The 9,673-nt window shown below is 41.0% G+C and overlaps 1 pseudogene; it reads left to right on the forward strand.

Annotated features, from left to right (window-relative positions):
- Positions 1–233: 233 nt before the first annotated feature.
- Positions 234–1,020, forward strand: LOC141422639 (NADH-ubiquinone oxidoreductase chain 4-like; annotated as a pseudogene).
- Positions 1,021–9,673: the final 8,653 nt, after the last annotated feature.

Raw genomic sequence — 9,673 nt, forward strand, 5'->3', positions numbered from 1 at the left:
CTAATCTATCGATCACATCTAATATCCTCACTCCTATGCTTAGAGGGTATAATATTATCAATTTTTATCACCACAACCCTAATTACCCTGAACTTCAACATCACCTTATCATTTATGTTCCCCATTATCGTCCTAGTCTTCGCAGCCTGCGAAGCCGCAGTAGGACTAGCTCTACTAGTTATAATATCAAACTCATACGGAACGGACTATGTACAAAACCTAAACCTCTTACAATGCTAAAAATTATTATACCCACAATCATACTCATTCCTATAACATGATTCTCAAAGAGCAACATAATCTGAATTAACTCCACTGCCTACAGCCTACTAATCAGTATACTATGCTTATTTACTCTAAATCAATCAAATGAAAACAGCCTTAACTTCTCACTATTATTCTCCTCAGACTCCCTCTCCACCCCCTCTTAATTCTAACAGCCTGACTGTTACCACTAATAATTATAGCTAGCCAACAACACATGAACAAAGAAACAGTAGAACGAAAAAAAAAATATATCACCATACTAGTACTACTACAAGTTCTATTAATTATAACATTTACGTCCACAGAACTAATCTTATTTTACATCTTATTTGAAGCCACACTAATTCCTACACTAATTATCATTACACGATGAGGAAATCAAACAGAACGACTTAAAGCAGGCCTATACTTCCTATTCTACACACTAATTGGATCCCTACCCCTTCTAGTTGCATTAACTTACCTACAAAACTCGCTAGGATCCCTAAACCTTCACATCCTCAACAACTACTCAGAGCAACTAAACCTATCATGATCAAATGACCTACTGTGACTAGCATGCATAATAGCATTTATAGTTAAAATACCATTATATGGACTACACCTATGACTACCTAAAGCCCTATCGCTGGCTCCATAGTACTAGCAGCTATTCTACTAAAACTAGGCAGATACGGTATAATACGAGTTACCATCCTCCTATCCCCCATCACAAACCACATAATATACCCATTTATATTGCTCTCACTATGAGGCATAGTAATGACCAGCTCAATTTGTTTACGACAAACAGACCTAAAATCCCTAATTGCATACTCATCAGTTAGTCACATAGCACTAGTAATTGTTGCCATCTTAATCCAACCCCCATGAAGCTTTATAGGAGCTACAGCATTGATAGTAGCCCATGGTTTAACTCATCTGTCCTATTCTGCCTAGCAAACACAAACTACGAACGAGTACATAGCCGAACCATACTCCTAACTCGAGGCCTACAAACAATACTCCCACTAATAGCCCTATGATGACTTACAGCAAGCTTAACCAACCTCACACTACCCCCAACAATTAACCTAATCGGAGAACTAATAATCTTCACCTCTTCATTCTCATGATCCAATTTCACCATCCTCCTTACAGGAACTAATACACTCATCACAGCCTTATACACCCTATACATACTAACCACAACTCAACGAGGCAAACCTACTTATCACATAAATAATATTCACCCATCATTCACATGAGAAAACTCCTTAGTCCTCCTCCACCTACTCCCCCTACTCTTCCTATCTTTAAATCCAAAAATCATTCTTGGCACAATATTCTCTAAATATAGTTTAACAAAAACACTAGATTGTGAATCTAGAATCAGAAAACAAAATTTTCTTATTTACCAAGAAAGTACGTAAGAACTGTGTACCCTGTTTCCTCTTAAGGCCAAGCCCTTGGGACAGGTGAAAGCTGAGGTATTTGACAGTGTTTTGGTAAGTCTGGGTCTTTTTCCTAGAGTCTTTGTATCTTGCCTTTAATAAAAGAGAAAGGAGAAGATGCATCCCTTCCATACAGTACTCTGAAGTTGGTCCAGCCAGCAGCAGGTTATCTATGTATTGGAGGAATGTGCAGCCATGTTGGTCAGCTGAGAAGGCTTTTAGATTAGATGACAAGGCAGTTCTGAAAATAGTTGGTGAATTTTTGAAACCTTGTGGCAACTGAGTCTAGGCTAGTTGCCCCTTTTCCCCAGTATTGGGATTTTCCCACTGGAAGGCAAAAATAGGCTGGCTCTGTGGGGCTAGATGGATGCAGAAGAATGTGTCTTTAAGATCTAGGCAGGTAAAAAACTTTGCCTCAGCAGGGACAAAGCTAAAAGCATATATATATATTTGGGATTATGGGGTGCAAGTGACAGTTGCTGAAATTACTGCCCGGAGGACCTGAACTGGTCTGAAATCCTTGGTCCCTGGTTTCTGGACTGGTAATAAGGGGGTGTTCCAGGATGACTGACAAGGTTGGAGGATCCCATATTTTAGGAGACAATGTGTTTTGAGTTCTGACCTGGGCTTTGTGGGGAATGAAGTACTGTTACAGGCTGATGGGGGTGACTCTTGGCTTTAGTTCCACCACTACTGGAGGCATATTTCAGGCCAGACCTGGGGATGGTTATCTTCCACCCATACACCTGGAATCTTGAAGGGAAGCTCGGTAATCTCAAAGAGGCCTTCCTTCAGGGACATAGAGCTGGCATTCTTCTTCTCGTGCATCTGTGAGGATTAGTCTTTACCTCATGTCTTCTCAAATGTAAGGCTGCTATTCCATCTGAATCAAAAGTTATTTGTGCCCTCAGTTTGCATAATAATTCCCTACCTGTCAGGCCCACAGGACAACCAGAGAGATAAAGGAATTCATGCCTTACTTCATGACTCTAAAGATTGCATAGTCTACCCACTAAGAACGGGTGGTAGACCTGGTATCCTGTAACCCCAATAATAATTGTATGCCTCTTGGAAAGAGGGCCCATTTGTTGGGTCACAAGTGAATGTTCTGTGCCTGTGTCCACCATGAGATCAACAGGATGGCCCCCTATTTTCATTTGGACCATAGGCTCCTGAGGGCCCAGTGGAATGGAGCCCAGTCTCTCCTAGTCCTCCTCATAGCCTTCCAGGTCTGCTAGGCCAACAATGTTTTCTTCCCAGGGGCTGGCTCCCCTGTGGGTGGGCTGGTATTTTCCTTTGACAACTTGGCCTCTTCCTCTGGTCTGGGGGCCTTTTTGGGAGTCCCTGGCCCATTGGGGACATTCATTCTTCCAGTGCCCTTTGTTAGAACAGGAGGCACATTGATTTCACCCTAGTTCCTCTCTAGGATGGGGGTGTCCTGGGAGCATTTGTCATTGTCCTTGGGGATTGCCTCTGCCTCTGCCTGGATTAGCTTACCAGGGCCCACATGACTGTCCAGCAAGGGCAACTGCAAGGAGGTCCACTTCCTTTTCATCTTCCTTTTGGCCTCCCATCTAGCCTCCTGATCTTGATTGACAAAAACCATTGTGGCTACCTCCAGAAGCTGCCTGGTGTTCATTCCAGCAATTCTTTCCAGTTTCCACAATTTTTGCCTTATGTCTCCCTGGACCTGGCCAACAAAAGTGGCTTTAATCGTGTGCTGTTTTTAAGTAGTTTCTGAGTAAAAGGGGGTGTACAAATGGAAGGACTCACATAAACCCTCATAAAACTGGCTGGGACTCTCGTCTGGAGCTTGGAGGACTTCTGATATTTTGCTCATGTTCATGGTCTTTCACCCTACTTCCTTCATGCCTCCCAATCACGCCTTCTGATATTGCTCATGTTGCTGGTAATCTTGGTCATCATTGGGGTCCCAATGGGGGTCTTCCTTGGGGAAATGGACCTGAGCATATGCCTGGGCATTTAGAGTGCCCTCAGCAGCATGATCTTCTAACCACTTTAGAGCTGCCAACATTATAAGGTGTCACTCTTCAGTATTAAATAGAGTCAGAAAAAGCTGTCCAGGTGGGTTTGTGAGTCTGGATGATAGACTGCATCAAATCAATCAGACCCTGAGGCCTTTCTGTGAAGGAGAGGGTGTGATGTTTCCAGTTGAGGAGGTCTGTGGTGGTAAAGGGCTGGTAGACAAATGTCCATCCTGCTTTTTATATTTGGCCTTTCTGGTCATAATACATTGGTCTCTGGGCTTCCATCAGGGGTATCTGCAGGGCAGTGGGAGTCTGAAGAGAGGAGGTGTCCTCATGGAGACTGGTTAGATGCCCCCAATCAAATGGGGGATGTGGAGTGAGAACTGGTGGACTTAGAGAGGGAATGGGGTCCATAGGACTCAGAAGGTAAAGGAAGTTGGAGCCCAGTGGCTTCCAGGCCAGACTCTGCATGTGTGACTGTCCCTTGAGCTTCCCCATCCAATGTCAGAGGCTGGGGTGAGGAAGTGGGTGCTGAGGTGGATAAAGTGGCACATAGGGTTGTGGCATTTCCTCAGGCTTCTTGGCCTGTATAGGCTCCTTTGTTTTCTTCATACTCTTGGAAGTTGTGGCCATCCTAGCTACCATAATCCTACAGGTCTCTTCCAGATAGGGCCTTAGCCATAAGGGCCAGCTGAGGACAGCATCCTGACATCAATCAATATAGGGAAATTGATCTGGGTGCTCAGGTATTCCTACAATTACTCTATAAACTTCATTAACCACAGTGTTATCTAGTGATCCTTCTGGGGGCCATGCTACACCAAGAGCAGACCATTCTACTTTACAAAGTGCCTTAAGCCTTTTAGGATTTAACTTAACTCTGTAGTATCCATTAAATCCCTTTTTAAAGTTCTTAACCATACTCTTTGAGGAGTGCTTTTACTCTGATTTCCACCTATCTCCTCCCATTACCAGATGGCAAGATAAACACAGAGGGGTAGGGGTTTTGGAGGAGAGGTAAAGGGAGTCCTCTTCTCCAACACACAAGAAAGAACAATGTACACGGTCGCCTGGCCAGGAACTGCACCTACACAAGGTCCTCACTTGCTTCATCCATTAGGGGCTGCTCCCTTTGTGGGAATTTAGGTGTCTCTTAGCTGTAGTGAGTCCATATAATCACCAGTCTGGAGGCCCTGTTAGGGCTCACCCTACACCATATGAGTTTGCCATGGACCTGCGGATCAGGACTCAGCACTTGCTTCTTAGCCAGGCTTTGTCTCATTCACACACAGGCATCCAATGTCTCCACCCTGCACCCAGCGCTTAGGAGTCAGTTTCGCTTTCTCTCAAAGTTGCTTGAGTGACCCTAGTAGGTGATCAAGTTCCCCTTCTGCTACATATTCAAACCCAGGTTCTTATGAGTCTGATGAGCAGTGCTCCTCTTGCTGCTTCCTGCACCTCACTGGGTTCTGTTGTGCATCCAAGGCCCTCACCCCGACTTGCCAGGAGGATGAGCCCTCCTCTGAATCAAACTGTCCATTGGCTCCTGGTGGGATCTTCTCCCAGTGGTCCGAGGGATGCTCCCCGGCAACAAGGGAGGTGAAAAACACCACCTCCGCAATCCTGGCCGCTAGCCCCCAGAAATGTTACGGGAATCTCAAACTGGGATATGGGACACTGAGGCAATTCAGCAGGAAGCAACACTTGATTATGTGGCACACAGGCGTGTCTATTTCTTTTCTGGTCCCCCTCCCTGCTACAATACCATTAATGTACTTTTTCTATTAATAGAGAATGTCAAGTCAAAATGGATCAAAGATATAAATGTAAAATCTGAAACTATGAAACTATTAGAATAAAACATAGGGGAAAAACTTTAAGACTTGGTATAGGCAATATTTTTTTAAAATATTTATCTCAACCAGCAAAAACCCTTGTTCCTTCCTATTATTGCTTATACTCTCTCTACAACAAAATTAGAAATAAGGGCAAAATAGTTTCTGCTGGGTATTGAGGGGGGGGAGAGGGAGGGGGCGGAGTGAGTGGTAAGGGAGGGGGTGGGGGCAGGGGGGAGAAATGAACCAAGCCTTGTATGCACATATGAATAATAAAAGAAAAATGGAAAAAAAAATAACAATCCAAAAGTATAAGAAACAAAAGCAAAAATACCCAAATGGGATCACACCAAACTAAAAACCTTCTTCACATAAATGGGAGCAATCAAATCAGCAGAGTGAAGAGACAACCTCCTGAATGGAAAAAAAATGTTTTCCAGCTAGTCATTCAGGATCTGTGTCTTACAAAGGCATTCTAGAAGATCCTGATGGGAAAAATCTATGTGTTGATTGCTGAAGCATCAAGATCCATGTTGTTATAATTGAAACTGAGCATGTCTCATATATGATCCTGAAGGTTACACCATAAAACATACACCATGGAGGTTCTGCTGCAATGATAAACAAGAGTCAGCTTCCCTTGGGTATTTGATTTATGCCATGAGCCATATTAGAAACCTCTTTCCAGCTACTATTATTATTATTGAACTATTGACACACCTGCACATCTATTGGATTCTGATCATGTGGTCACTAACAGAAAAACTTGGATTTTCTTGGCTTCCATTTTTCAAAGCAGCAATATGCAGCCTTTAAGTGCTCAGATTTTGAAGTCAGATGGAATATAGCTTAAACTGGTTCAAATACCTAATAAGTTGTATGACTTTGGATAGATCATTTAACCACGTAAGCAACAGTTTCCTCATCTGTGAAATGCAGGGAACATTAGGAAGTGCATTGGTTTACAGTGAGGATTATCAAGACAAGTAAGTCCTTTCTCAGTCTTACCACAGCAGGTGATGACAACTCAACCTTTCCAATTTCTCAGGTCAGAAGCCTCACAGTTAGTCATTCATAACTCCTTTCCTTCTCCTGTATCCTACATTTGATCCAGTGGTAACTCCTATTGGTTTCACTTTCAAAATAATCACAGAATCTAATCACTCCTCACCAGCTCCTCTGCTGTTCTCCTGGCTCAAGCGCCACTGTTGCTTTTATAATAGCTTCCAGCCTGGTTTTCCTGGTTCTGCTCTTGCCCATGATGGCTTATTGCTAACCAGAGTTATTGTGTTAAAATGCAAGTCTTATCATGTCACTTCTTAAATGCTTCAAAAGCTCTCCCATTTTCCCAGAATAAAAAAATAAAGTCTTTACAATAGTCTTTGATAAGGTCCTGTGAGACTAGTGATAAGTTACTTCTGTGACCTCATGTCTGACCACTCTCTCTCTCTGGCAAACATGGTAAACAAACTCCACCCTTTAGTTCCTTTTTCCTGAGGTGATTCCCCCTAGGGATCTGAATAATCAATTCTCTTCCCCTACAAGACATTGTTCAAATGTATTGATGATGCCTACCCCAGACCATTTATAGTCTCTGTCCCCATTGTGTTCTAGAACCTCCCTTCTCAATTCCACTTTTAAATTTCCTGCTTTTTTCTAACTTTCCTATTGCTTTCTGCTCCTTCTCTGTCTTGTCTCACAGGAATGTCAGTTCCATGAGGTCAGAGAATTGTTTTTGCTTCTTGTGTATTCTTAGCATGTACTGGCATCTGTTACATAGTGGGTATTCAATACATGTATTTTTTAAAAAATGAAAAATACATGTAAAATACTAATCACAGTGCTTGGCACATAGACATAATTGCCATTTGGCATTTTTGTTTATCAGTTTTGAAACATTTGAAAGCTATTCCTCTTTTGTTTGTCTCAGTCTAACCTCTGTAGGTTTGCCCCTCAAAAATATGCCCCAACATAGCCCTGTGAGATAAAGCTGGGATTTTCCCCTTGTCCTGTCAGAGATGGGCAACTATGGCCCACAGCGTTCAAGTGATTCATTTAACTAGTGTGTTACAGAACTGAGGCCGGATAGATTCCAGGTCTCTCAGTTATGAACCCAGTGTTCTTTCTGTGCTTCCATGGGAATTAGAACAAAGGGGAAATGACTTTTTAATCCAGTTCTTAGCATTCTCAAACCCAGTTTATGTGTTAACCAAACACACAAAGTGCTGATGTGCATAGGTGCCAAGATAATGTCAATAGTTTAACTTGAATCTCATTTATCTACATTTCCTTGAAACAAAAGAGATATGTAATTTAGGTAACATTGAGTTGAATGACACAATCAGTTACAAGAACTTTAACAAGTGGATTAAGAAATCACTAATTCCCCGAAGAGATTATAAATGTCTTGTCTTTTCTGTTATTTGGATAAGCGTCAGTTTGGAGTAATGCCAAGCTCTACTTAAAGTAAGTTATTATAAATGGTAAAAAATGAAGACAAAACACCTGTCTATAGTTCTGTTACCCTTACACATCAGTAGTTGTCATTTTAGTGTACTTTTTCATGCTTTTCTTATATTCATATTATTTTTGCATGGCATGGAAATGTTTTCATTTTAAATTTAATGTACTCTGAATTCTTTAGCTTCAACTATCTAGTATTTAAAAATACTATGCTATGCAAGTTACATAAAAGATTATTTGTTGCTGTTTTGCAATTCATTTAACAATGTCCCATGTAGGATTTGTAGGTTATTTTTAGTATTTAACTGTCCAAATGGCATTGTACTGAGTGTCTTTGCATACACAGCTATTCTATAAGGGATGCTCATCTTATTTTATCAATTCCCAAGAGTGTTACCACTAGATTTTAAAAAAACACTTTTTTTTTGGCATTACTGGGGCTTGAGCTCTGAATCTCACACTTGCTAGGAAGGTGCATAACAACTTGAACCACTCAGCATTCCTCCTGCCCCACTTATTTATGGCCTGGGTTGATTTCATTGAGTGACTAATACATATTTTATAGATAAGAAATTAGAAAACTATTGATAATTATTTCTTCTTGTTACTTTTCTCATCATGACTTCAGATTCTATGATGGGCCTATTCTGGAGATGATGCTGTTGAAATTATGTTAATCTCTGGAATTTATGCAGTAAATGAGGTTTCTCTTTCCAGAGGTGCTATGGTATGAATGTTTGTATCCCACCGAAATTCATATGTTGACATACTAGCTTCCAAAGTGATGGTATCAGAAGATGGGGTCTTTGGGATGTGATTAGATAATGAATTATTTCTTTCTGAAAGAAATATCAAAGAGCCAACTAGCCTTTTCTGCCATGTAAGAATGCAGTGAGAAGGCCCCTCACCACCATCAGTGAAACAAAAAATAACCCTCGTCAGAAGCTGAGTCTGCTGTGATCTTGGACTTCCTAGTCTGTTGAACCATGAGAAATAAATTTTTGTCGTACATAGCTACCTAGTCTACAATATTTTGTTATAATAGTCTACAGTAAGACAAAAATGCTATGTTGTTGTTCTTCAGGTACCTGAACTCTGCTTTAGATTCTCTTTAACCAGTCTTTGCTGGGAAGAGACTGTACTTGGAGTCAGAAGCCTGGATTTGAAACTCACCTATACTATTTATAAAAAATGCTTTGTAAAGTTCTTTACTCACCAAGGTGTTATTAACTTTTTATTGTGTATAAAGAAGAAAATTCAATTATTCAGAATTGATACCTAAATTCCCAAGGGGTGTTCAGATTTCTGCTTTAGCTTTTAGTCCTAACTCATTAGCAATGTCTATCTTGTGGTGCATGTGAGATTGTGTGTTTTCTAGTGAACCAATTGCATACAATAGTAAGATGAACCTGGACTTGAATCTAGATCTTTTATTTGCAAGCTGATGACTGAGGGGAAAATTGACAACCTCTCTGAAATGAAGATAATAATAGTGTTAGAGGGGAAATTAAACAAGATAATGTATATAAAATGTCAGATGAGAGCCCAGCATTCAGGCATCAGTAGTGTTAGTTTTCTCTCTCTCCCCACCTCAACACTCCATGAGAGATTAATAAGTAATTTCACAGATTTTTTTTTCAGAAGCTTCAAGGGAATAAGACTTTATGGTAGCATTAATGTATGTTAT

The sequence above is a fragment of the Castor canadensis genome, chromosome 1 (genome assembly GCF_047511655.1).
Source record: "Castor canadensis chromosome 1, mCasCan1.hap1v2, whole genome shotgun sequence".
In the NCBI taxonomy this organism is placed as follows: Eukaryota; Metazoa; Chordata; class Mammalia; order Rodentia; family Castoridae; genus Castor; species Castor canadensis.